The following is a 27,716-nucleotide window of genomic DNA, read 5'->3' as shown; positions in this document are numbered from 1 at the left end:
TAAATGTTTGAAGATAATTCCCATGCACATGTCCTCCTTAGTGATAGATGTTGTGAGTAGAGGATGTTCTATTGGCCCAAACAAACCCAACACAGAATTGGGCCCTAGAGCTTAGGTGGAGACAACCTCTTGTGGAATTATACAAAATAATATCTACAGATCAGATTGGATTCAAGGTAGGAAAGGAAAGGGGGGTCTGATTTTTGTTAGTATCAACTTATTTCATTCTGGGCTGCTGCTCTTGGTCAAGACAAGTAGGATACTTACATGTAACCCCCTGGGTCGCCTCAGGCTGGCTCAGCTCGTTCTCGTCTGGGGGAGCAGCCTTCGGCCCCGCCAAACTGGGTAATCAGCTGGTGTGGATGCTGTGTGGTGTCCCCGCCTCGCCCAAAAACAGACAAGGCACCATATGCAATTAAATGAGTACAATTTATAAAGATCACATTAACTAACTGATTAATAAGGATACATTATATATGATGAAAAAAATAAAGAAAAGGAGCCAAACTTATCAAAGTCCAAACCACTTTGTGCACAACCGTTGGAGCTCAATTACTGAAGTCTTCTGGCCACCATTCGATCCCCTCCGAACTCCTCGACTCGCAGCTTAGGACCATCCGAAGTGGTCAACCAAGCACGTCTAGCTTCATCTCCTCTCCTCGGAGTACCTCCTGGCCTTGGACCCCCGCCCCCCCCCCCCCCGGGTCCGTTCCTCGCCCAGCTTACAGCATCGCGTCCTCTCTCTCTCACCCCCTCGCGCCGCATCTTCCCAAAAGCCTGCCAACAATAGCTTACAGACAAAGAAGAAGGAACAACATTAATCCCAATTGGTTTACAAAGGAATACAATTCTCGTTATCAGTAAATTTTAACCCAAACAAGCTTCCAGCACTCTCTCGCAACAAAGAAGAATTCCTGCTTTTAACAAAACAAAGAAGCCATTTTGATTACATACACAGTAACAAAGACAAAAGAAGAAACCCCCTTTACATACAAAAGGGGAGGGAACGAAGGGCGTAACAGTCAATGTTGGATAAACATTCAGAGTAAGACTCTTAGCTTTCTGTGGAACACAGTAAAATATGTATAGGATGCTGCCAATCTCTATCACATTGATAAAATCCTAAAATGAAAATCAGTCCCCATCTACCATTCGAAACCCACCCCAAACCACTAGGACCCATTCTGAGCCGAGGATACCTTCCTCCAAGTGCCTTATTCAGCCAGTGATCTCCAAAAGTCAGTTTACTAGATGCATCAAAAACAAATCTTGCTTCTGAGCGGCAGAACCAGAATCTGGCCTTCATTGGCAAGGAGAAGACAAGCTACTCCACGGAGCAGGCCACCTTTTGCCCAGAAACAAAAATGTCAAAAGCTGATTCAAAATGTTAGATGTAAAAGGCTCATTATTTTACAAATGAGTTATATCCAATATCTTGACCAACAGTTATCACTCATTTACTGCCTATAAACAGGTATTACCTGAGCATTGTTACATTCCTTTTGAGGTTTTGCCTACTGGTTTCTTTCAGAGGTCTTTAATTGAATATAAAGCAAAACCTTGAGGAATTCTGAGGAAGTGGAAATTGTTCACTTTTAATCAATTCTGTCTGTTTGATTTGAAAAGAAGTGCTTGGCGACTTATAAGGCAGCAGAACTCTTCATGTGCTTGAAGGTGATGTTTTGTTGGGTGGCAATTTTTCAACCAGAAAGGCTACAATGGGCTGAACAACCTCTTACTGTAAATTTTCCATGAATCTACCAGATGCCAAAACATAGTCAATAGAATATCCCCAAAAAAATGCACTGACCATATTAAATGAAATTAAGATGTACTAACTTTAAATATTTGAACACATTTAAAATTAAATACATATCGACATGTAATAGCTGACAATTTTTTGATGCTGGGACCGCTCTGAACAAAGGAAACATGAGGTGCTGTCATTTTTGTAGATTTTGCTGAACATTTCCTGATGCAGTGAAATCTCTCCACATTCTTGTCAATGTACTCTTAAATTTCAAAAAAATTGATCACAAGGAGACTTTGTTCAAACAGATCCTGCATTGTCTGGACTGTTGTGCATTTTCCCACAATAATTTGCCAAAAAGATTCATATGTAAATAAATATAGTGGGAATTCAAGCATTAATCAAGCTGAAGAAATGTTCTTTGTGCACATACATACACTGAGAAAACTTGCTCTATTATGGGCTTAAGCAAATTAGCCATTAAAATCACCAAGCTATTTAGAAATGTGCTGATGTCAGCAATGATTCTAATATGCCCATCCACCCTTTAAACTGTATGTTTTTTAACTTCTGCAAATATTTGAAGGAAGAGAGAGATCAATTTGTTAAGGGACAATTTATGACTATTTGAAGCTACCCAGAAGCTACTGAATTAACTCATTACAATATTTGTCTGAATTGGTTACAGTTTTGTTTCAGACATTCCTCTCCCTTAATGGTTTCAGTCCATAGAAAAAGGACAAGCTAATCACTCTTAAACCCATTCCATCAGTGCAGGCACACCTTTTATTGCTCTGACTTCCTCACTCCCCTTATGAAAATATCTTTCAGCATTGGTTGTGAGAATTTCCACTGAGCCAGCATCCAGCGAATTCTGAAAGTGAGAGTGACAGAAAGCAAGGGGTCAAAATATTTGCTGAATAGTTAAGTGATCTAGAACTATGATCCATACATGAAACAAATTTAGGGGTACATGCTTCAAAAGTGAACATGAAAAATTCCATACTTGAATAATTTCAATTAAATATTTGTAAATCTGAAGTACCTGTAATCACCTGAAACTGTTTCTCTGACACAGTTTCCATCCTGCTCCTTGCTAACTTCAGAAGTCAAGCCAGACGATTTCCAATTTTGGTGTTGCACTTGACTCCATCAAAACCAACAATTTCCAACTGGGCAACACTATTTTCAGGTCACTGTAATCCTTGTGTGTGTTACCTTCAGACAATGCTGAGCTCCTCTGAGGCAGTCCCCATCTTTATTTTCTGCTTAACATGCATAAGCATATCAATAACTGCAATCCTCTTCCAATCTTAAAGAGTCCTGTTTACCAGCAACTCCTGAGCTTTTTGATCCACATTCACTCCTGGTCTGGAGCATTATAATTTTTTTTAAAAAGCTCAGCTTTTCCTCAAATTCTTCCATGGTCTCTTTTCCCACCATAATTGCATTCTTCCCTACCCATGTAACCAAACATTAAAAACCTCCGCCCTCTCTCCTGTATACCATATTTTAAACTCATTCTACCACTCCCAACCTGTACATTAAACCTTGAATTCTCTTCCTAGGCCTAACTCTATTCCCCCTTAATAGCTGTATCTTTTCCTCTACTATTGATACTGCCCTCATGCACATCTCCATTTCCTAAACATCCATCCTCACCCCATCTTCCTGCTGTCTTTACAGGGAAGGTTTCTCTTTCTAGTCCTACCACCCCATGAGCCACCTTCAACAGAATCCTACCAACCCCCGCACCCCACCCCCCCGTTCTCTGCAAGGATCGCTCTCTCCATGATTCTCCCGTCCATTCTCTTGATAATATTCTTATGAGGCAGTTAGATACACAATTACATTAAAAGCTACACATAGATTCCACCTTAAGAGAAAATGATTTAGAACTAGGCAAACCAATAGCAGATTCATGATAAAAATCAAGGAGTCATTTCATCTGTAGCAAAAACATAGTTCGGTACAATTATTTGCATGGAACAAAAACTATCTACACGTTAAATGTTCCATTTTCAGATAACACACCCATTTCTCTGTTCCATTCCTACTTCCACTAGTCCTTCCAGTTTAACTCTCCTTGAGTACACTTTAACTATCTCTCCCTGCCCACCTAGAATCATTTGACGAATCATTCCACCACTACTGCACACTCCCACAACACCCCCCACCCTTTCATCTGGCTCCACCAATTACCTCACAAATCTGCCCTCACCCTTCTTCCACACTTCAGTATACTGGCCATCGTAACTACACACCACACAATACTGGTTCTGATGCAGGCTCTTGGCCTGAAATGCTGACACATTCCTTCTGCCTACACAGCTATTACTTGATCCATAAAGTTCTTTCAGCAATTGATTTGTTGCTATGGAAATGGGCCTTTTGGCCTTTCGTGTCCTCACGATGGTGGTGGTGGTTTCTATGCCACTGTTTTGAGCTTCTTCGTGAGAGACATGGATGAGGAAATGCATTTCAAACATTTTCACATGTTGGCAGGTAGATTTGACGATTTGCTTCATCGATTTCACATCTGTGTACAGACATGGTGGAGGAGAAGCAACCCGAAATGCGTAGGAGGAAATGTGATGCTAACAAGCAGACCAATCACAGTTGTTGCAGTCTGCGTCGCGCAAGTTACTTTTTTGGGGAGGTGCACATCGCCCTATGGCGTAGGGTACGTGGTACCTATGGCGTAGATGCAATGCACAAGTATAAATCAGCCTTAAGGCACTCTAGAATTTTTTTTTTAAATACAAATTTTGTTTTTAAGATGTTTATTTTTCGTCTTCTGCATTAGTGTGTCAGTGGAAGAAAGCAAATTTTAGATTTCCAAACATCAATTTTCTAAAATGTTAAATGTGAGAAAAATTTAAGTAACATATTAAGTAATAGACCACTTTTCAAATAAAAACTCAATTACTTTGTTTAATCATGCACTGGGCTATATACCTACAAAGATAATCAACAGGTGCTAATTATCAATGATATAATGAATTGAATGAACGAAGATTAACTGAAACAGAAATGAGTGTAGAAGGAATCAAGCTGGGTGAAGGACAACGAAACTAAAAGGTGTGGGTGTGGCAGATGTGACAGTTTAACCTTTAAGTCAACAATTCTTACACAATCTCAAAAGTGAGCACAGTAACAAGACACAAGATGGTCATCCTACATCAGCAAGGTTGTTCCCAAGTAGAAAGTTAACAGCAGACCGGAGTCTCAAATGTACTGTCCAAGCTCTTCTGAAGTAGCACAAAGAATCTGGCAAGGTTAAAAACTAGAAATGCAGTGGTTGGTGATGGGAACTGAGCACAGCAGATGAGAGATGCAACAAAATGACCTCCCTTCTAAATCAAAATTCCAGCTCTGCTATCAGCTCTGAACTTACAGAAACCACTAGAACGCAAATACATCTCTCTACAGTCTGGAGAAGACTTGTCACAAGTTGTCTTTGTGCTGCCAAAAAGCCATTCCTCTGAAGTGGAAACAAAGCCAAGAGACTCACCTGCCCAAAAAACAAAAGGACCGGTGTGCTGATCAGTGGCAGCAAGTGTTTTGGACTCAATCAAAATCTGAAAGGCAGTTTGTCCTTAGGATTGTCCTTGGATAGAGAATTGGTTGGCAGACAGGAAGCAAAGAGTGGGAGTAAACGGGACCTTTTCAGAATGGCAGGCAGTGACTAGTGGGGTACCGCAAGGCTCAGTACTGGGAACCCAGTTGTTTACAATATATATTAATGATTTAGACGAGGGAATTAAATGCAGCACCTCCAAGTTTGCAGATGACACGAAGCTGGGTGGTGTTGTTAGCTGTAAGGAGGATGCTAAGAGGATGCAGGGTGACTTGGATAGGTTAGGTGAGTGGGCAAATTCATAGCAGATGCAATTTACTGTGGATAAATGTGAGGTTATCCACTTTGGTTGCAAGAACAGGAAAACAGATTATTATCTGAACAGTGGCCGCTTAGAAAGGGGGAGATGCAACGAGACCTGGGTGTCATTGTACAACAGTCATTGAAGGTACAGCAGGCAGTGAAAAAGGCAAATGGTATATTGGCATCCATAGCAAAAGGATTCGAGTACAGGAGCAGGGAGGTTCTACTGCAGTTGTAGAAGGCCTTGGTGAGACCGCACCTAGAGTATTGTTTCTTCAGTTTTGGTCCCCTAATCTGAGGAAAGACATTCTTGCCATAGAGGGAGTACAGAGAAGGTTCACCAGATTGATTCCTGGGATGGCAGGACTTTCATATGAAGAAAGACTGGATCGACTAGGCTGATACTCACTGGAATTTAGAAGATTGAGGGGGGGATCTTATTGAAGCGTATAAAATTCTAAAGGGATTGGACAGGCTAGATGCAGGAAGATTGTTTCCGATGTTGGGGAAGTCCAGAACGAGGGGTCACAGTTTAAGGAGAACAGTTTAAGGATAAAGGGGAAGCCTTTTAGGACCAAGATGAGGAGAAGCTTCTTCACACAGAGTGGTGAATCTGTGGAATTCTCTGCTACAGGAAACAGTTGAGGCCGGTTCATTGGCTATATTTAAGAGGGAGTTAGATATGGCCCTTGTGGCTAAAGGGATCAGAGGGTATGGAGAGAAGGCAGGTACAGGGTTCTGAGTTGGATAATCAGTCATGATCATACTGAATGGCGGTGCAGGCTCGAAGGGCCGAAAGGCCTCCTCCTGCACCTATTTTCTATGTTTCTATGAGAGCTGAAGAGTGCTACATGGAGGAGTGTTTGCAGCCGACAGCAAAGCATGGTGAAGGTTCCCTGCAGGTTTGGGGCTGCATTTCTGCAAATGGAATGGGTGATCTGGTCAGAATAAATGTAATCCTCAATGCTGAGAAGTACAAGCAGATTCTCATCCATTATGTAATACCATCAGGGAGATGTCTGATCGGCCCCAACTTCATTCTGTGGCAGGACAATACCTCAAACACATGGCCAGGGTCATAAAGAACTATCTTCAGCAAAAAGAAGAACAAGGAGTTCTGCACAGATGGTATGGTCTCCACAGAGCCCCGATCTCAACATCTGTGATTACCTGGAGAGATAGATGCAAGCAAGACAGCCAAAGCCTGCAGAAGAACTGTGGCAAGTTCTCCAAGATGCTTGGAACAACATACCAGCCGATTTTCTTGTAAGACAGTGTATCTTAGAAAATTGATGCATGCAGTTTTAAAAGCAAAAGATGGTCACACCAAATATTGATTTGATTTAGTTTTTTTTTACTGCTCTTCATAATGTTTTTTGATATTTGGAAACTTCATATTTTTGAAAGCATCTTCACTTTACTGAGCTTTCTTTGACATGTGCCAAAGATTTTTGCACAGCATTACAGGTTCCTCTGCAGACCACTGTTGCAACGGTTATGAGTTACTATCACCTTGCTGTCAGCTTGAATCAGCCTGGCCATTCTCCACTGACCACTCTCATTGACAAGGCTCCCCCCACCCCACAGAACTGCTGTACACTGGAAGGTGTTTGTATTTCCAGACCTTTCTTCACAAACTTTGAAAATCCGAGATTCACAGTTTGAGATACTCAAACCACTCCATCTGGCACCAACAATCATCTTATGGTCAAAGTCAATAAGATCACATTTCTTCCCCATTCTGATGTTTGGTCTAAACAAAAACTGAACCTATTGATCAAGTCTGCATGCTTCCTTCTTTTGCCCCGAGTTGCTGCCAAATGATTGATTCATTAGACATTTCCATTAATGAGGTTTACAGGCTCAAAGTACACATATGTAACCATATAAAACAGATTCATTTTCATGTTGACATGTTCAGTAAATCTATAGAACAACCATAACAAAATCAGTGAAAGACTGCCCAACTAGGGCCTTTAGAGTACAGAGGACAACAAAATACAAAAACAAGGAATAGGAATAAAAATAAATAAGCAATAAATATTCAGGACATGAGATGAAGAGTCCTTGAAAGTTCAATGGGACAGTTCAATGATTGGGCAAGTGAAGTTGCAAAAAGTTGTTCCTTCTGGTTCAAGAGCCTGCTGGTTGAGGGGTAGTAACTGTTCCTGAATCTGGCAATGTGTCAAGTCTCCCGTACCTTCTTCCTGATGGCAGTAGTGAGAACAGAACATGTCCTGGGTGGTGCGGGTCCCTGATGATGAAACACTCGCAGTCAAGCCGCATTCATGTAGATGTGCTCAATGGCTTTAACCATGATGGTCTGGGCCATATCCACTGTACTTTATAGGACTTTCTGTTCACAGGCATAGATGTTTCCATACCAAGCTATGATGTAGCCAGTCAATCGACTTTCAACTACACATCTATAGAAGTCTGTCAAAGTTTTAGATGTCATGTTGAATCTTAAACTCCTAAGGAAATAGAGGTGCTGCCAAAATAGGTCCTCTGAAATACTAAAACCTAGGAATTTAAAGTTGCTAACCCTCCCACCTCCAATCCTCCAAAGAGAACTGGCTCATGGACCTCTGGTTTCATTTTCCTGAAGTCTATAATCAGCTCCTTGGTCTTGCTGACATGGTGTACAAGGCTGTTGTTAAGAAACAACATTGCCAGATTTTCAATCTCCCTCTTGTGTGCCGATTCATCACCACCTTTGATTCTGCCATGACAGTGGTGTCATCAGCAAACTTGAATATGGCATCAGAGCCCTGCTTAGCCACACAGTGATTAAGTATAAAGTGAGTATAGCAGGGGGACAGCACACAGCCTTGTGGTGCATCTGTGTTGATGGAGATCATGAAGGAGATGTTGTTTATCTGAACTGGCTGGGAGGTACTGAGGCCAAGGTCTTTGTGTGTATTGGTTAGTTTTGAGGGAATGATGGTATTGAATGCTGAGCTGTAGCCAATAAAGAGCATCCTGATGTCTTGCTGTCCAGATATTCTGAATTTGAGAAGAGTCAATGAGATGGCATCTGCTGTGGACCTGTTGCTCCGGTAGGCAAATGAGAGCAGAACCAAGTTGCTTTTCAGGCAGGAATGATCTCCTTCATAGCAAATACAATCAAAGGCAAACAAAACCACAGTACAGAGATTTTACCACACCTACCATTAGTTATCACCATAGCTGTTGAACCAAGTGATCTAAGGACTGAGGAAGCCAAATTAGGTCAAAATGGTCTACTTACAACCAATAGTTTCTTATTTCTAAAGACAAAGCCACAGAGAATCCTGTACCTCTCTTACCGTTGGTAGACATCTACAGGAAAAACCCTAATCACTACAGTTTAGGAATGCCATGGCCACCTTGACAACCTTATTCTTTATTCTAACTGTGTGTTTCTTGTAAAAAAAAGTATAATTGATGATTAATTTATGTTTATAAATGCTGCTTATATGATGCTCTGTGACTTCTGCTGTAATTAAGTTTTTCCATTGCATATATGTTTGTGCATTGGGCAATAAACTGGACTTGGAACAAAACCTACAAAGAAACAAATTCAGACCATCAGATGGAGATAAATACACAAGTGAGGAAAATCAAAATATTTAGTGACGTACAAGGAGTATAAACTTGCTTGTTAAATGACTGATTAGGCAGCATTATAATCTTCTGCAATACTGGTGCTTTAACATCAAAGCTGAATGACTGGGTTAATTTATTCTGTAAATTGCAGCACCAATGTGATTATGGTATGATCACTGAATATTCATCCACAAGCTAGTCACACATAGGTGCATGTTCAACACTGTCTCAAGGCTCTTGTCATACCAAGAAATAAAATAATTTCAGTAAATCTCAATCTCCAGAAAAGGCATCTCCAAATTCTTCATTTTTTTTTAAAAAACCTTTGGCTAAGTGTGGACAAAAATATAATTCCTTTTTCTATCACTTTCTCCTCCACAATTTTGTTTTCAAACTCTTTCTTCATAACAAAAACTATGTTTTACAGTGTTTTAACCCATTTGTATGTCTCTTGCTTTCTTTAAAAAATTCCTTCCCTGCTATTTCTTCTCCTCTAACAGTTGTTTACTCTACTTCCCAGTGCTCTGGTGCTGCTGTATGTGATATCTCAGTAAATCGGAAGAAACTGAACGAATCTCAAATGGCACGGAGGGGGTCTGTAAAGAGAACAAGGCATTTCAAATCAAAATAGCAAAGGAAGGAGGACAGCAAAATTGAATACAGTGAGTAGGAACCAGAGTAATCACAAATGAAATGGATGGCCTCCCCTTAGAGTAGGAAGCTTCTTTTGACAATAAGCAAGCTGGTCTGAGTGGAGTCTGGTAAAGGCACACACTCAACTCAGACCAGCTTGCTTATTGTCAAAGCAAGCTTCCTATTCTTAGGAAAGGCCATCCATTTCATTTAACTTGTTCGTCCATGACCTCCTCTACTGTCTTGATGAGGTTAAACTTCGGGTGGAGGAGCAACATCTCAGTGTATCTGGATTGTGAAATGTTGCTCCAACCTGATGGCATGAGCATCAATTTCTCTAATCTGGTAATTTCTTTGCCCCCCCCCCCCCCACTCCATTCTCCACTCTGGTTCGCCTCTCACTCCTCTTCTCCTCACCTGCCCATCACCTCTCTTTGGGTCCCCTGACAAATCCCTTTCTTCTATGGTCCAATGTCTTCTACTAACAGAGTCCTTCTTCAGCCCTTTCCCATTTCCACCTATTACCTCCTGGCTTCTTACTTCGTTCATCCCGCTCACCTGGTCTCACCTACAACCGACCAGTGTACTCATTCCACCCCCACCTCGCCCACAACCACTTTCTCATTCTGGCTTCTGTCTCCTTCCTTTCCAGTCCTGATGAAGGGTCTCAGCTGAAATGTCAACTGCTTATTCCGCCCCATGGATGCTGCCCGACTTACTGAAACTGCCAAACATATTGTTTGCTGCTCAAGATTTCCAGCATCTACAGAATCTTGTGTTTATCGTTTAATTCGTTTGTAGGTTGTTCTTCATGCAATAACATAGTTCAGTGATGTGAAAGGTCACAAATATAAAAAGTAAAAAATGAATTCCACTTGTCCAGTCCCACTTCATTCCTATTGTCCAAATTAGTGCACCTTTCTTGTAAATTTAAGTTCAAAATTTCTTACTCCAAATCCAAGGCAAAAGTTACCTTACACCTTCCTGAGTTTCTCAACACATCTAAATGATCAAATGCTTGTCAACAACACTGTAATGAGCAGGAATACAGCTGAACACAGTGTATTTTCAAACAATTTAATGTGTTACCAGGTGTGCAGAGTGCCATATCAATATTGTCAGATGTTATGAAGCAGTACCATCAGCAGGAACACATTGAAGTCTCCGTCCTTTAAAATACAGTTGAGTGAACAAAGTGTCTGCCATCTGTCACTGCATATTAAAAACATGTTCAGATATCAATTCTCTATGTTCATATTACAGAAGATATCAGCTTGCTGTATTTTAACAGCAGATATCAATTTTGTTACCACTGTCACACATTTCCATTCTCCAGACTGAGTGAAATTGGCTGGTACAGAATAATTAATAACACTAAAACCATACAAAATTAAAATGAGCCAACACATCATCATTAATTTTATTTGGGTGGGCTGCTCAAAAGGCACTCTGCGCAAATTTTAAATAAGGCTTACTACAACGGTGAGAACAATTTAAATGTTGACTGAATGAAGAATGTGCATACATTTTTGATCTTGTGTACCATTGCCTTTTCAGCAATATATGATATGACTGAATTCACCCCGAGTAAATTGCATTAGTGATCACTACTGAGTGAAAGTGTGCTGGACACATCTTTTTGCAATTCATGTTTGTGCATCTCACATTTTCCTAGGATCAATTATGCAGTTAATAACAGCAGTTGTAATGCAACTGACACTTCCACATAAAGAGCCTCCATAAAGTTAGATGTCTTAATTTTAAGTTTACCCTGATTAGACAGATAAAGTAAATTTTCAAAGGACTATGTCGTCAACTAAATATAGTAGTAAGTCTCCGCTAAACTGAATAAGTAACTAGCCCAGAGTTGCAAATTGGAATTTTTGACTCAGTTAAAAATTCTGCAACATTTGATAAAAACAAACTTTTAAGCATAGTGCTTAGGATCAATGTTCCCTCTAATTTATAATGACCAGTGTGCGCAAATATCTTGGGCTGTGCAATTTTTGGCCTAGTGACAACATGTGCACGCTGAATTTTATACGGAAAGGTATTCATTTTAACAGCTGGCAAAACACTGTCAATAAGAGCTTTGATCTCCTTTGGGTTTGACTGTTTTTGCTCTCGTTGATCTGCACTTTCACAGAACATACGTAGCAGGCCTGCAGCAGATAATGTAGGATTTTCTTGCCAAAGTTTCTGCACACCATCCATGTGATTCACTTGCTAAATGACACTTCAAAAACTCAGGTTTCCAAAAATCACTCCACTTCTTCCTACTTGCAAATTCTCCAGCAATTGTTGCATTGTGACAATACACGAGGGTACCACCAGTTTCAGTATTGTACACAAATATTTCTCGTAGCTGCAGGTTCCTGACCTCATGAGCTCTCGGTGCAGCAGTTTCTACCGTTTCATTAAGCCATTCCGCTTTAATGAACCAGTTTTTTAGCTTAATGCCCTTTGCTTCTTTGGAATTCAGAGTGAATCAACAATTTCTTCAATAAAAACAGTACAAATAAGCCAGTTCTAAAATCTCTAGACACATCATCGCAAACTCCATGATGTGAATACTGTCCACATCAGAAACCAGAAAAGGAAATGTGACTGTATCAAACTTTGAGATATACTTAACATGCCAATGAGGTAGAGGGTGACACCCTTTTTGGCATTAGTAGCAAAAGATGTGTGCTCATGCTCACCTTAGAGGGAATGTTGCCATTGACACAAGTGAAAGATGCAAGAACACAAGAAAATAAGAGCAAGTGTAATCCATCCAGCCCCTCAACTCAGCCTTACCATTCAATCCAAATAGTTCAACTACAGAGGACTCAACTCCATTTCAGTCCCTAATGGCCCTCAATTCTATGAGCTTTTAGAAGTTTATGTACCTCCTCTTTAAATACCTCCAATAAACTGGTTTGTACAGTGGAGAATTAGAGATTTACCACCCTCTGCAAGAAACTGCAATGTACTTTAGTCATCATGTAACAAAATTTAAACTTTCTTCTCCCTACTTATACTGACCGAAACAGTTGGAAATGCTACTTTGTTTAGTTGAGGTTACTCATTTACCATGTGTTCATAGGTTTTTGGAGCTCTTCCAAAGCCATCAGATTTCACCAATGCTAAATTTATTCATTTATACAACACATATTACAGCATGCAAAATATGGAACAAATGATATTTGTGATTTTCTGATTACACACAACTTTGTACCAAATCTTAAATCAATAACAAACTAAATGTTAGTGAATGAGTGGAGGTCAACTTGACCTCAATTTTAAAATCTTTCCAAATCCAGCTCCACTTTGGAGAAGTTATTATATTGTTACATTGCTTTGTGATATCAGAATCATTTCCAAAGCAGCCAACTACCCAAATCTATTTCAAAGGGGGGAAAAATAAATCACATTGTGCATGCTGAATTTTTCAGGCTACTAAATAATACTAATTGTTTTTGGTCATAGATATCACAGAACAACAAGAGCCCATTTGATCTCCTTGATTGTTTCTTTAATAGGACTAACTCTGTTCCTAATTATTCCCAATCCCTTTACTATCTGTAACTTTAAGCTTGATGCCCTGGTCACTTTATGCTGAAAGAAAAGACCATTTTTCTTAGAAAAGAAAATCATTCACCTAAAATTCAACAAAATAATACAAAAGAAAAGTATACAGAGTAAAACAAAGGTTGTAACCCAAGCAAAATGCTGGAGGAACTCAACAGGCCAGGTAGCAGCTATGAGAAAAGTACAATCAACATTTCGGGCTGAGATGCTTCACCAGGACTGGGAAAAAAAAAGTCCTGTCCTGATGAAGGATCTTGACCCGAAACATCACCTGCACCATTTAACATAGATGCTGCCTGCCTGCCAAGTTCTTCCAGCATTGTATGTGTGTTGCTTGGATTTCCGGCATCTGCAGATTTTCTCGTCTGCAACCCAGCATCCAGTCATTATTTTCACATTATAGAAATTGTTTTCTGATAGTTACTGTAGGTAGTATAGCTCTTGCCAATAACGTGGACATAATGAGCCCTAACGGAATCCCTTCCAATATGGGATCATAATTAGTCTCTTCAAGAGGCTCATCATGAACTCAGAATTAGCCCTCATGGAACAAATTTTCTCCACACCTTTTTCCTATAATTGGTTTCAGCAACTATCCAAAACATTTTCTTGGAAGCAGAATTACTTAAGAACAGCTTGACTGACATCATTCATCAGATACTTACACTGGTCACTATATAAACTAGTAATGAATTTGAAATCAAAGTAGATATTCCCTTTCCCTTCCACTTATATCTGACAGTGCCTAAAGCTGTTTGAATGTTTGTTTGTCTTCTTACTTGAACATATGTATGCATGCGTATACACAAATAAATGTGAAAATTTATAAGTGACATAATTTTGAAACCTTCAATTTTAGAAAATGCACTTTCTGCGCTGGCTACAATATAAACCGTAATTTAGAACCCATTTATTCTGCTCAGCATTCCCCTCTGCATAAACATTATATGGTAGCAAAAGAATAGATTTTATGCAATTCCACAAAGATTACTACATTTGGTTAACATATCTGCAACTCAGGTGAGAATAATTCTGTAGAACTCAGTTCCTTGGCTCATAAAATTGCTGAAAGGTCAGAAGTAAAACATTTCTCTGGTTTAAGCAACTAAAAGGTTAACTTGAAGAATTCTTTCTTAAAGAACAGTAGTATTTTGTAAACATTCAAAGAATCCTGAACTCAACCCCATGATTTGACAAGTAGCTTAGTGTTTTTTTACTATCTAACATGTCAGGTTCTGCACTCTCCCATTCCTTACAAATATGAATAACCTATTCTGGAACTTAATACTGTTTTAGCATTGAGGTAACTCCCAATACATCTGAGACATATGCCCAAGTATACTATCTTAAGCCCTGAACTTCACCTCTTAGCAACAAAAATATTTCAACGAAAAGACCATATGGCCTAAAGTTTGATGAAAACACAAGCTCAGTGAAGAGTAATCTCCAGCAGCTGTCCATAAACCCATACAACTACATTCCATATTTAAGGGAAGGGCACAGTTTTGTTATGGGATGGGGATATTTCACGAGGAAGAGTACGTCAACAGTGTCTGTCATGACTCCTCCCTGGCTGTAGTCCAAAAAGATTGATTAAAAAGCACCAAGTATTTAACAGTTTTGCTCCTAACAGAACACATGCAGATGACATTTCAATAGCAATTATTACATTTATGTTCTGCATATCAGGGCCTTGGCTAGGTCTCTACAAATTTTCAACTAATTAAGATAAAATTTCCTAGAGAAATAATTTACAAGAGGGTCAGCAGGTAATTGAGCTTCAGTAGATGAAGGAAAACTCAAAATAGGGACCACCAATGCCTTATTTGAGAAGAATTCCAGAATCAGAAAAAATGCTTATATATTAAATAATTTTCCATTTTATCTTTAATATATTATGTATTGCATTGTACTGCTGCTAAGTTAACAAATTGCATGACACATGCTGGTAATAATAAACCTGATTCTGATCTCAGTTCAATAAGTTAACAAATTTCACCATGTCAAAAGTGCAGCTATCTGCATAATTTTGCTAAATGTATCATACCACCCTGACCATCTACTAATCAGGACACTGCCTACTATAAGCATCAGCCATAACTGAGATATTATATATATAAATAAATAAAAACAGGCTTCCATGGCAACCACCAAGTACTCATCGACACCAATACTATTTTACCAGCACTTGGTCCATAACCTATGTGGTGATTCAAGAGCTATCAATTTAAGTGTCTTCACAGCAGGTGCATGTTAAACACTGTGAGAGTACATGTCTCCATAACTTCAAGCAGTGTGCTCCAGACACCAACCACCCTCTGTGACAATGATTTCCTTCAGATTCCCTGCAAATCTCTTGCCCCTCAACTTAAAGCTGCGCAATCTAGTTTGAGATACCTCTGACTGTGAGCAGTTGGAATGCCAGCAGCGTCAAGGCATCGGAAAATTGCTACCATCCTGCCTTTTCCTTGTGTAAAGGGAACAAATCAAGGTCCACAGATACTCACACTTCTGCACAGTACTGTTTTTCGTAACATGGAACAGAGAGCGTTTATAAATCCATGGGAGCAATGGATCATTGGTCTGGCAACAATGGTAGGAGTATGGCACAGGTGTCAGATAAGGAGTGCCTGGGGCAGGGGGTGATGCAGGTTGAGACACACCCAGCACTGAGACACCAGCCAAGGTTACTTGATTCAAAACAGTTGGTTTATTGATCATTACAGAATGCCTCTCTGGTGCTTCCCTCTCCCTTTCCATCCACTTACAATGAGATCTAGGTGTTCTTGTACATCAGTCAATGAAAGCAAGCATGCAGGTACAGCAGGCAGTGAAGAAAGCTAATGGCATGTTGGCCTTTATAACAAGAGGAATTGAGTATAGGAGTAAAGAGGTCCTTCTGCAGCTGTACAGGGCCCTGGTGAGACCCCACCTGGAGTATTGTGTGCAGTTTTGGTCTCCAAATTTGAGGAAGGACATTCTTGCTATTGAGGGAGTGCAGCGTAGGTTCACAAGGTTAATTCCCGGAATGGCGGGACTGTCATATGTTGAAAGATTGGAGCGACTGGGCTTGTATACACTGGAATTTAGAAGGATGAGAGGGGATCCAATTGAAACATAAGATTATTAAGGGATTGGACACACTGGAGGCAGGAAGCATATTCCCGCTGATGGGTGAGTCCAGAACTAGTTTAAGAATAAGAGGTAGGCCATTTAGAACAGAGAGGCGGAAAAACTTTTTCACCCAGAGAGTGGTGGGTATGTGGAATGCTCTGCCCCAGAAGGCAGTGGAGGCCAAGTCTCTGGATGCATTCAAGAGAGAGTTAGATAGAGCTCTTATAGATAGCGGGGTCAAGGGATATAGAGAGAGGGCAGGAATGGGGTACTGATTGTGTATGATCAGCCATGATCACAGTGAATGGTGGTGCTGGCTAGAAGGGCCAAATGGCCTACTCCTGCACCTATTGTCTATTGTCATTTCCCTCTCCCTCTCCATCCATTTCCCTCTCCCTACCCCTTTCCACTCTCAGTCCACAATAGAAACCCGTATCAGAATTAGCTTTATTACTCACATCATGAAATTCATTTTTTGCAGTAAAGTGCAATACATAAAATTACTTTTAGAAGTGTGCAAAAGTCTTAGGCACCATAGCTATATATGTGCCCAAGACTTTTACAGAGTACTGTACATATTATGAAAGCACACAACTCACACTAAGAGATCACAAGTAACGTCACACAATTGCATTTCTCCACACCCCAAGTCTAGTGTCTTGTATGCAGCAAACTACTACAACCATTCTGCCCAATCACACATCAGACTGCTATAAATGACGAACTATTAACTTGAGAGTGCAGGAGTAGAACTGGTTGAAGAAAAGTATTACCAAAATCCAGAGACCAGTGACTAAACCTGTTATCTCATTAGATGTTCAAATGTGTGACCCCCGGACTGCAAAAGTGCAAGAGATGCAATTGCAACCTGCCACATCTGTTAGTATCTCCTAACCAAAGCGAGAGGCTAAATGATTTACATGAGGGACAAGGACATTACAAAATCAAGAGGGTACAAATTAGCAAATCAGAAGCTACAGAAATAAGACAATGAAAGGAGGTCCAAGACAATTTAGTTGAAATTTGAATTTTGAGGGACAGCAGAAGTGGAGTTGGAATAAAGAGATTTGATGGGAGGGTAACTGAAAATTCAAAATTTTCACTTCTGATGGGCACGATGAAGCCACAAGGCAACCAAGTGACAGGACACTAAGCAGGAAATAAGAGAAAACTAAAGGGTGGAAGTTGAAGACAAGAAAGGAGAGCCACTCTGTTTCAGAGGCTCAAGGAGTAAAGTGAGAGGGACTTAGCATTGGATGCAAGGATAGGACAACCAGTGAGATGCAAGGGATGTGGTATGGGAGATGACTTATTATGCAGTAAGCAGGCAGTGTCTTAGTATGTTCAGAAAAGAAAACCAATTGAGGAGAGGAGCTATGGAAATATTTAAAGGATTATTAAGTTTAGGATCGCAGCAAAAGAGTAGGAAATACAGTGAGCGCTGGAAGTTTAAGGCTGGTGAAAGAGCAGTGATGAATGGAAACATGGCAGCATTAGCAAAGAGAAAAAAGACAAATAGGGTAAATGAGACTAGCACATGTTCAGGGAGGCTGCAACCGATGGCGACTCTACCAACTTAGAGTACACAGCATCAGTGACCAGCTACATCAGCAAGTGCATTGATGATGATACTTTGTCCAAGACCATCACTATACGCAGCCATGAATGACTGCAGAGGTGCGTGTGCTGCTGAGAACACGCGAATCCGCCTTCAGAGCAGGCGACAAGGCAGCCCTAACAACTGCAAGAGTCAGACTGTCCCAGGGCATCAGAGAAGAAAAGCATGCACACGCCCAGTGAATCCACAGCCACTTCCAGGACAGCGGAGACACGCGGCGCATGTGGAAGGGCATCCAGGACATCACCAATTACAGGACAACATCACCTGACTGTGCAGGTGGTGCCTCCCTCCCAGATGTGCAGAATAACTTCTACGTCCATTTTGAGGTGGAAAATAATGTGGTGGAGAGGAAGTCCAACCTTCCTATAAATGACCAGGTGCTGTGTCTCACTGTGGCCGATGTGAGAAGAACCCTGTGCAGAGTCAACCCGCAGAAGGCTGCTGGACCAGACAACATCCCTGGTAGACTACTCAGAGAATGTGCAGACCAGTTAGTAGATGTTCTCACTGACATCTTCAACATCTCCCCAAGCAGTGCCACCATTCCAAAGTGCTTCAAGGCTGCCACCATCATCCCCATGCCGAAGAAGTCTTCAGTGTCCTGCCTAAATGATTAACGTCAAATTGCACTTACATCCACCATCATGAAGTGCTTTGAGAGACTCATCATGAGGCACATCAAGATCCTGCTGCCCCCCTCAATGGACCCCCTGCAGTTTGTGTACCATCCCAACCGCTCAACAGATGATGCCATTGCCGCCACCCTCCACCTGGCCCTAACCCACCTGAACAAAAAAGACATGTATGTTCGAATGCGGTTCATAGACTTCAGTTCAGCATTCAACACAATCATCCCTCAGAAACTGATTGGAAAGCTGAGCCTACTGGGCCTGAACACCTCCCTCTGCAACTGGATCCTAGTCTTCCTGACTGGGAGACCTCAGTCAGTCCGGATCGGGAGAAGCATCTCCAATACCACACTGAGCACAGGGGCCCCCCTAGGGCTGTGTGCTAAGTCCACTGCTGACCCACGACTGTGCTACAACACACAGCTCGAACCGACCTCATTAATCAGATTGATCTCATGAATCAGATTAAAGAATTGGATGAACTGTATGCTCAAACTAAGAATCCTGAATTATACAAGAAGCGTGTAGAACTTCAAACTAAATTTAATCTTCTGTCTACTCAACCTGTCGAACGCCAACTTCTTGAAAGTAAGAGTCGCTTTTATATTCATGGTGGCAAATCTGATAAATTTCTAGCCAATCAGCTGAGGCCAAACAACATATTACAAAGATCCAGAAGGAGAATGGAGACTTTACATCGGATCACTTAGAAATCAATGACGCATTTAAAAATTTTTATTCTCTACTTTATTCCTCTGAATCTCTGAATGAGAATATCTCTGTTGATCATTTTTTAAATAATCTGAATATTCCTTTGCTTTCATCTGATTTTAAAGCTAAACTTAATGCGCCTATATCATCAGAAGAAATATCTTTTGCAATTTCTGCATTGTCTTCAGGGAAATCTCCTGGACCTGATGGGTTCCCTGTAGAATTTCATAAATCATTCTCTTCACTTCTTTCTCCTCAGTTATTCTCAGTATTATCTGATTCATTTAATTACGGTAAATTGCCACCCTCTTTTAATGAGGCATCGATTATTCTTTTATTAAAAAAGGGTAAAGACCCAACAGAGTGTTCCTCGTATAAGCCGATTTCTTTGCTTAATGTTGATGTTAAAATCTTGGCCAAAGTTTTGGCTCATAGATTAGAAACTGTTATTCCCTCCATTATTTCTGAGGATCAAACTGGTTTTATTAAAAACAGTCTTCCTTTTTTTTTTAAAAAACATCTGGCGTTTATTTAACATTTTATATTCACCTCCAACTGGGATTCCTGAATGTGTTATTTCCCTCGATGCGGAGAAAGCATTTGATCGTATAGAGTGGAACTACCTTTTTGCAGTTTTAGAAAAATTTGACCTCGGTCAAAGTTTTATCTCTTGGATCAAATTGCTGTATTTGTGTCCTACTGCCTCTGTTTTGACTAATTTTCAGAAATCCCAGTTATTTAACCTCAAACATGGCACCCGTCAGGGATGCCCTTTAAGTCCCTTTCTCTTTGATTTGGCTATAGAACCTTTGGCGATAGCATTTCGAAATTGTCCTGAATTGACCGGGATTTGGAAAGGGGGTGTTGAGCATAAAGTTTCTCTTTATGCTGATGACTTATTACTTTTTCTTTCAAATCCGTCTACATCCTTACCTCCAATGTTTTCACTTCTTGATCAGTTTAGCCAGATCGCTGGCTATAAACTTAATTTGCATAAAAGTGAACTTTTCCCAATTAATAAAGAAGAACAAGAATTAACATTCCGTGATCTCCCCTTTAAAGTAGTTCATAATCAATTTACTTATCTTGGGATTACAGTCACAAGGAAGTTTAAAGATCTTTTTCGTGAAAATTTTGCCAATCTTTCATATACTATAAAGCAGAGTCTGTTACAGCTCGAACCACATCATCAAGTTTGCTGATGACACGACCATGGGTGGGTCTCATCAGCAAGAACGACGAGTCAGCTTACAGAGAGGAGAGGAGGAGGAGAGGAGGTGTTCACCTGGTGGAGAATCTCACCTGGTCCCTCAACACCAGCTCCATGGTAAAGAAAGCCCAGCAGTGTCTCTACTTTCTGCGAAGGCTGAGGAAAGTCTATCTTCCTCCCCCCCCCCCCCCATCCTCATCACATTCTACAGGAGTTGTATTGAGAACATCCTGAGCAGCTGCATCACTGACTGGTTCGGAAATTGCACCATCTCGAATAGCAAGACCCTGCAGCGGATAGTGAGGTCAGCTGGGAAGAGAGAAGATCATCGGGGTCTCTCTTCCTGCCATCACGGACATTTACACTACACGCTGCATCCGCAAAGCAAACAGCATTATGAAGGATCCCATGCACCCCTCATACAATCTCTTCTCCCTCCTGCCATCTGGGAAAAGGCACCGAAGCATTCTGGCTCTCACGACCAGACTATTTAACAGTTTCTTCCCCCAAGCTAACAGACTCCTCAATACCCAAAGCCTGGACTGACACCTTGCCCTGTTGTCCTGTTTATTATTTATTGTAACGCCTGCACTCTTTTGTGCAGTTTATGCGGTCCTGGGTAGGTCTGTAGTCTAGTGTAGTTGTGTGTTTTTTTTCACCTCGTTTTTTTTTAAACATAGTTCAGTCTAGTTTTTGTTAATGTGTCATGCAACACCATGGTCCTGAAAAATGTTCTCATTTTTTTTTACCATGCACTGTACCAGCAGTTATGGTTGAAACGACAATAAAAGTGACTTGACTTGAAATAGATGAAATAGACTCAGATCTAAAGTAGAAGCCAAAAGTCCATTTAGACCAGGGGTTCCTAAACTTTTTAAAATGCCATGGACCCTTACCATTAAAAAAGGGAACCCCTGTTTTAGACTAAAGTACGCAGGTGTAGTGTGATCAAGCTAACTGTGGTGTGAAACACATAGAAAATGCATAACGGAAAGTATGCAGAAAAGTTGAGCTAAAACTGGATCTCTAATGTTAAACATTAAAACAAAAGCAGCAGAGTGGCACTAATTAATCAGTCTGCAACCTGTTAATTTGCATTTCACAACTTGGCCTTTTGAACTCAATCCTTGGCCAATATGGTTTGTCTTAATGGGCTGGATTGCAGCTACACATAGGATAAGTAGTTAACTTGTTTGGAACATTAATCAAATAATGGAGATCTGAACAATTATTGATAAGCTAGTTACAAAAGTATGCAATCTTCTTCAAATAAAGAATCCTGGCATTAACTTTATGGATACAGCCAAACCACAGTAGCATTCCATTAATCTGGCAGGCTCAGGACTTTGATGGGGATCGACTGGCAGATTTTCCTGTTGGATGGATATTATTAAAATTAATATTTTAAACAAACTTCTAATTCATTTAAGATTTTACACAGTACAGATACATACGAATTTTCCAGTAAAACCATATGTTTCATGGGAATATGAGAAGTCAAGGTTCTGGTTTGTGTTAGGAGAATGTAATCAGCACCAAGTGAACCAAATTCCAAATCACTAGAATTTCCAAAGGATCAGTATTTTCAGAATCACAAACAGCAATTTATTACTACTGTCAAATGATGTGAGATTTGTTTACCGTTTCCTTTGCAAGTTTTTAAAAAAAAAATGTTGGGAGTGTTTGTGTAATTTTTTTTTGATGAAATAACAATGCACAAGATTCACGCCAATACCAGCTGGTAATCAAATTTGTCAGAGTTTTGTAATCTAAAAGACTAAGAGTAACAAACAATATTTGCAAAACATTTAATTTTATAAGTAAACTCAAATTCTAATTATCAACCATCTTGCCCTTCTGGTCATATACAATTTGAACTAACACAGGAGGGACACACATACAAACAAGCAAAATGTAAACACAGCTTGCTACCATCTTGCAGCTTTCACTGGCTACTTTGATTGTGCCATATTTTCCATTTTCTTGGTTGCAAATCGCCTGCCTGCAGACTGGACTTTCAGTAGGACTACACTGGAGGTCATCTCCCACTTCTTCTATGCTACATGTACGACTGCACTGGTGCTGCTTCCTGCACCCATGCAGAACTTGTCCACGTCAGCCACTTTGGCTCCAACTTTCACCCTGCCCTCAAATTTACCTGGTCCATTTCTGATACCTCCCTCCCCTTTCTTGATCTCTCAAGTTCTAGAGGCAGCTTATCTACTGATATCCATTATAAACCCAAACTCTCAGTTACCTGGATTATACCACCCAGTTACTTATAAAAATATCATTCCCCTTCTCTCAATTCTCCATCTCTGCCACATCTGCTCTCAGGATGAGGCTTTTCATTCCCTTGTCCATTTGCTCCTCCACACTAATCTCCTTCCTGGCACTTATCCTTGCAAGCAGAACAAGTGCTACATCTGCCCCTACACCTCCTCCCTCACTACCATTCAGGGCCCCAAACAGTCCTTCCAGGTGAGGCGACATTTCACTTGTGAGTCTCCTTGGGGTTATATACTGTGTCTGGCGCTCCTGGTGCAGCCTCCTGTATATCGGTGAAACCCGATGTAGATTGGGAGCCCGCTTCGCCAAGCACCCATGCTCCATCCTTCAGAAAAAGCAGGATCTCCCAGTGCTCATCTATTTTAACTCCACTTCTCATTCCAATATGTCTGTCCATGTCCTCCTCCACTGTCATGATGAGGCCACACTCAGGTTGGAGGAACAACACCTTGTATTCTGTCTGGCATGAACATAGATTTCTCCAACCTCCAGTAACGCCCGCCCCCCTCCCCCTCACCATTCCCCATCCCCATTTCCCTCTCCCAGCTTACCTACTTGGCTGCCCATTGCCTCACTCTGGTGCTCTTCTCCACTTTTGTCTCCCATAGCCTTTTGCCCTTGCCTAATGGAGTCCCCCTCTCTACCCTGTATCTCTTTCACCAATTGACTTCCCAGCCCTTTACTTCACCCCTCTCCTTCCCAGTTTTACCTATCATCTTGTGTTTCTCCCTCCCCTCCTCCCACCTTTTAACTCCACTCATCTTTTTTTAATCCACCATTCCTGCTGAAGGGTCTCGGCCCAAGTTGTTGACTGTACTCGTTTTCTTAGATGCTGCCTAGCCTGCTGTGTTCCTAAAACAGTTAGTGTGTATTGCTTGGTTTTCCAGAATCTGCAGGCTTTCTCAACTGGGCTACTGAATCTGACAGACTTGCCTTCAAATAAAGCTTCTATATCTATATATATATCTATATATCTATCTATCTATCTATCTATATATCTATATATATCTATATCTATCTATATATATAATATATATTATATTTTCATTCTTATTATTTATTTATTTATTTTGCAGCCTTGACTGAGACCAACAAAAAATCATTCTTATTAGGGCAATACAGAAAGAGAGATACAGACCGTCCCTCCTGAATCAAGGTTTCTTATTACCACAAACCAAAACTATTGCAAGTATCAAAAATGACACTAAAAAGAGTATGTAGCCAAAAATTCAATCCAGGTAGTCTCAGATTTTATAAAGTTGTATTGCTTAGTTAAGACGATCAGGAGAATACAAGATGTAATGCAGACCCTTTACCTGTAGTTAGAAATGCATTATTGAGGGTGAAAGTTCTGCCATTTCTTCACGATAACTCTGGCCAAATTCCACTGAATAGCCAAGAAGTTATTCAAAGAATTTGAATAAGTTGAATATCTCCAGTGCTTCAAGCAATGTCCTTCTAAACTGCAATGAATCATATACTACCTAACTGGGGAACAAAGTCAGAACAACACAGGAAAAATACTTTTGACTGCAAGTGTAGCAGAAAGATGAAGCTGGAAAATTAAGAAGCAGCCATCAACCCCTCCTATTTTTAGGGCATCAGCAATAGACATGCATCCCAGAAAAAAGGACCCTAATTTTTCCACAAGTATTTCTAATTTCACAAGGATGGATTCAGCTGCATGAGGCCAAGTCATAGTGTTTGGGAATTGTACCCTTGTGAAAATTTCCAGAATTTTACTGCATTTAAAATAGTTTGTAGAGCTTTGCCATGATCACAAAGTCATGTACAATTGCTACAGGTGCTGTATGATGTTTGTGAAAATACTTCTGGGACTGAAGGCCTCAATTTTAAGAAATCTGTTAACAAATGCCATGAACAATGGTACTTGGATAGACTCCACATTAAAATCATCCACGTCAGGTCCAAGTGTTTCTTACAATTGACTCTTCAGTGCACATCCAATGAGCACCATCAGAGGGCAGTGTTACAATTTTAGTCCTATTACTATGTCCTCCTATACGTGGTGTGGGAAACAGAACTACTCGCATGATTGCAAAAGGCAGGAAACGGATTAAGTGAGTTGACTGGCAAGTCCAAAGAGATGCACGATTAAAGGGAGAAAGTGAAAAAGGGAAAATATTTCTTCTGGTGGGAGAGTCTAAGACCAGAGGACAGGGTGGCCGTTTAGAACAGAGTTGAGGAGGAATTTCTTTTGCCAGAGAGTGGGGAATCTGGGGATTTCTTTGCCACAGGCAGCTATGAAGGCCAACTCTATGTATATAGAAGGCATAATGTAGACTTAATGTATATTTATGAATATTTGATCAGGTTATGAAGGGATATGAGGAAAAGGTAATAGATTGGTGCTGAGAGGAAAATTGGATCAGTCATAATGAAATGGCCTAATTCTGCTCCTATATCTTCTAGTCTTATAACACTGTACATGTTCAGATTGCCAGCGTACAGTACAAAGGTTAAAGATGAAAGGTGAAATATTTAAGAGGAACATGAGGGGGAATTGCTTCCTTCAGTGGCAAGTGTGTGGAATGAACTGACAGAAGTAGGGGATGCAGGTCTGATGTCAGCGTTTAAGAAATTTAGATGGGTACTTGAATGAAAAGGCTCCGGGGGTTATGAGCCAGCAGGTCGATGGGACTAGACAGGTTAATAGTTTGGCATGGACTAGATGGGCCAAATGGCTTGTTTCTGTGCTGTAGTGTTCTATGACTCTAGGACTCCAAATTCCTATAAACATATTCCCTGTGTAAGTGACACTGCAATCTAGGAGAAAGAAATGGAAGCTGTTTGCTCTGAAAAACAATGTCACTTAATTTTAATTAGTTTACAAAGTACATCTCAGATTTTCTAATAATCAAAAAGTAAAAGTTGCACCATTACATGTTTGGCAGTGGGAAAAAAGATTGATCTCTAGAAATTGTAATTACTGCCTTTTGCTGCTCTAAGCACTTTGGATTGATCTTCCAAAGCAGATTATGAAATTGGATTAAAATTGCACTCTTCATAGAACATCATACTCCAGGAGATTTGTGGCTTCCATCAAGAAATGGACGCAAAACTCACAGCTGCACGTCATTGCTGTACTCATTGCCAAATCAGAGAGAAAAGAACTTTTCCCTCAGTAACCAGGGTACAGCTGCAGTAAACTGCCACGAAGGCAACGCAGTGAAGGTGGAATGGGTGGGGGGGGGGGGGAAGGGGGATGGGAAATGGCTTAGTAAGACCAAACTACATGCAACAGGAGAGATGACAGAAGCAAGAAAACAACAAAATACTGATGGTAAACTAAACCGAAAGTTTAACTGCAATAATGAGGTAAAGAAAGCACCTCCAGAAAAGCTGGAAAAGGCAAAAAAAAAGTTATCTGCAACTACCATGAAGGAACAATGGTTTTGGACCATTGAAGTCAAATGTTGAGTCCAGCCAACTATAAGATATCAGCTCAAATGTTTTTTTTTCCCAAAAAAAAAAGCTTGTATTAACATAGAATAGTACAGCCTGGAACAGACCCTACAGCCCACAATGTTGTACCGATCCAATTATGCTGATCTTCAGTAACATTTAGGAAGCCAAGGACAGAGTGTTGACATGAGATCAAAAGTGTAATCAGAAGAAACCACAAGTTGAATAGAGTGAATGTGAAGAGGATGTTTCCTATAGCAGGTGAGTCTAGGACCAGCGAGCACAGCCTCAGAATAGGGGGACATCCATTTCAAACAGAAACAAGGAGGAATTTTAACAGCCAAAGGACGATGAATCAGTGGAATTCATTCCCACGGACGGCGATGCGGCCAAGTAATTTGAGTACAGTTAAAGCAGAGGTTGACTGGAAGACAAAAGCATGGGTGCAAGTACAACCAGGAATCAAGACTGGGTCATGCCTCACTGTAGTGGAATCCTGGGCTGAGGAAAAAGGAAGACCTACTGGAAGCTGAGTACTGAGAATTCATTCATCAGAATGAACACGATGGAGTAAGTGTGGGGGGGGGGGGGGGGGAATCGAGTCCTCACAGAAATCAGCATGGGAGCAAGTTGATGGAGCTACAGGAATCAGCAGGACTTACAAGAGTTGAGCAAGTTCCAGAGAGAGAAATAGAAATGTAACAAGTGCACATCAGAAAGGGTGGAAAACAGGAACAATTCATTCAATTTTCTAAAATATGGCCTCAATACAATCAATAGCATATTGTTAAAAGTTAGCTCTGAAAATATGCACTTTTTAGCTAAAACACTGTCTCAGCTGATTAATAGAGTTAAGTAAAAAGGCACTGTAGGGCAGGAACTGGTACAAAGATCAGGAGCAGCTTGTGGTCTCCAGCCACCCAGCAACAGAAGCCAAAGACACAAAATAGGCTGGTGAGTGAAATGTTCAAACTAAATAGATTTATAAATGGACATATAAAAGATTACAGCCCATAATTTGGCATCTGTTTTCAAAATCTCTACAGTTTTCAGAATCTCCAATATGGAATGTTGGAGATGCATGGACAATTAACATGCATGCTACAGTATGCCCACAACAACAAACAGCAAATCAAGAATCAATTGCAAATGATGGAAATCGGGAATAAAAACTGAAAACTCTTGAGACACAACAGTGGGTAAAGCTCCGACTGAATGCTTGAAATATACCAACAAAGTTTTCCTTCTTAGGAACGTTTAGGCAAACTATTATAATGCTAATCTGAAGG

General features: G+C 40.5%; 1 protein-coding gene across 5 annotated transcripts in view; it reads right to left on the bottom strand.

The window, feature by feature from the left end:
- slc7a2 (solute carrier family 7 member 2) overlaps window positions 1–27,716 on the bottom strand; it is a 116,317-nt gene that overhangs the window by 76,807 nt on the left and 11,794 nt on the right. Inside the window, exons 1-2 of one of the 5 annotated variants that reach the window (XM_059989284.1) lie at window positions 2,796–2,830; window positions 2,534–2,624 (exon numbers count right to left, since the gene is read on the bottom strand). The exons of the other annotated variants lie outside the window; for them this stretch is intronic. The gene's annotated coding sequence lies outside the window, so the exon portion shown is untranslated. Of the gene's footprint in view, window positions 1–2,533; window positions 2,625–2,795; window positions 2,831–27,716 lie in introns of those variants that run through there. 5 annotated transcript variants of the gene reach the window in all.

This window comes from Hypanus sabinus, chromosome 14, assembly GCF_030144855.1.
Source record: "Hypanus sabinus isolate sHypSab1 chromosome 14, sHypSab1.hap1, whole genome shotgun sequence".
Taxonomy (NCBI): Eukaryota; Metazoa; Chordata; class Chondrichthyes; order Myliobatiformes; family Dasyatidae; genus Hypanus; species Hypanus sabinus.
This window is presented reverse-complemented; position numbering and strand designations above follow the sequence as displayed.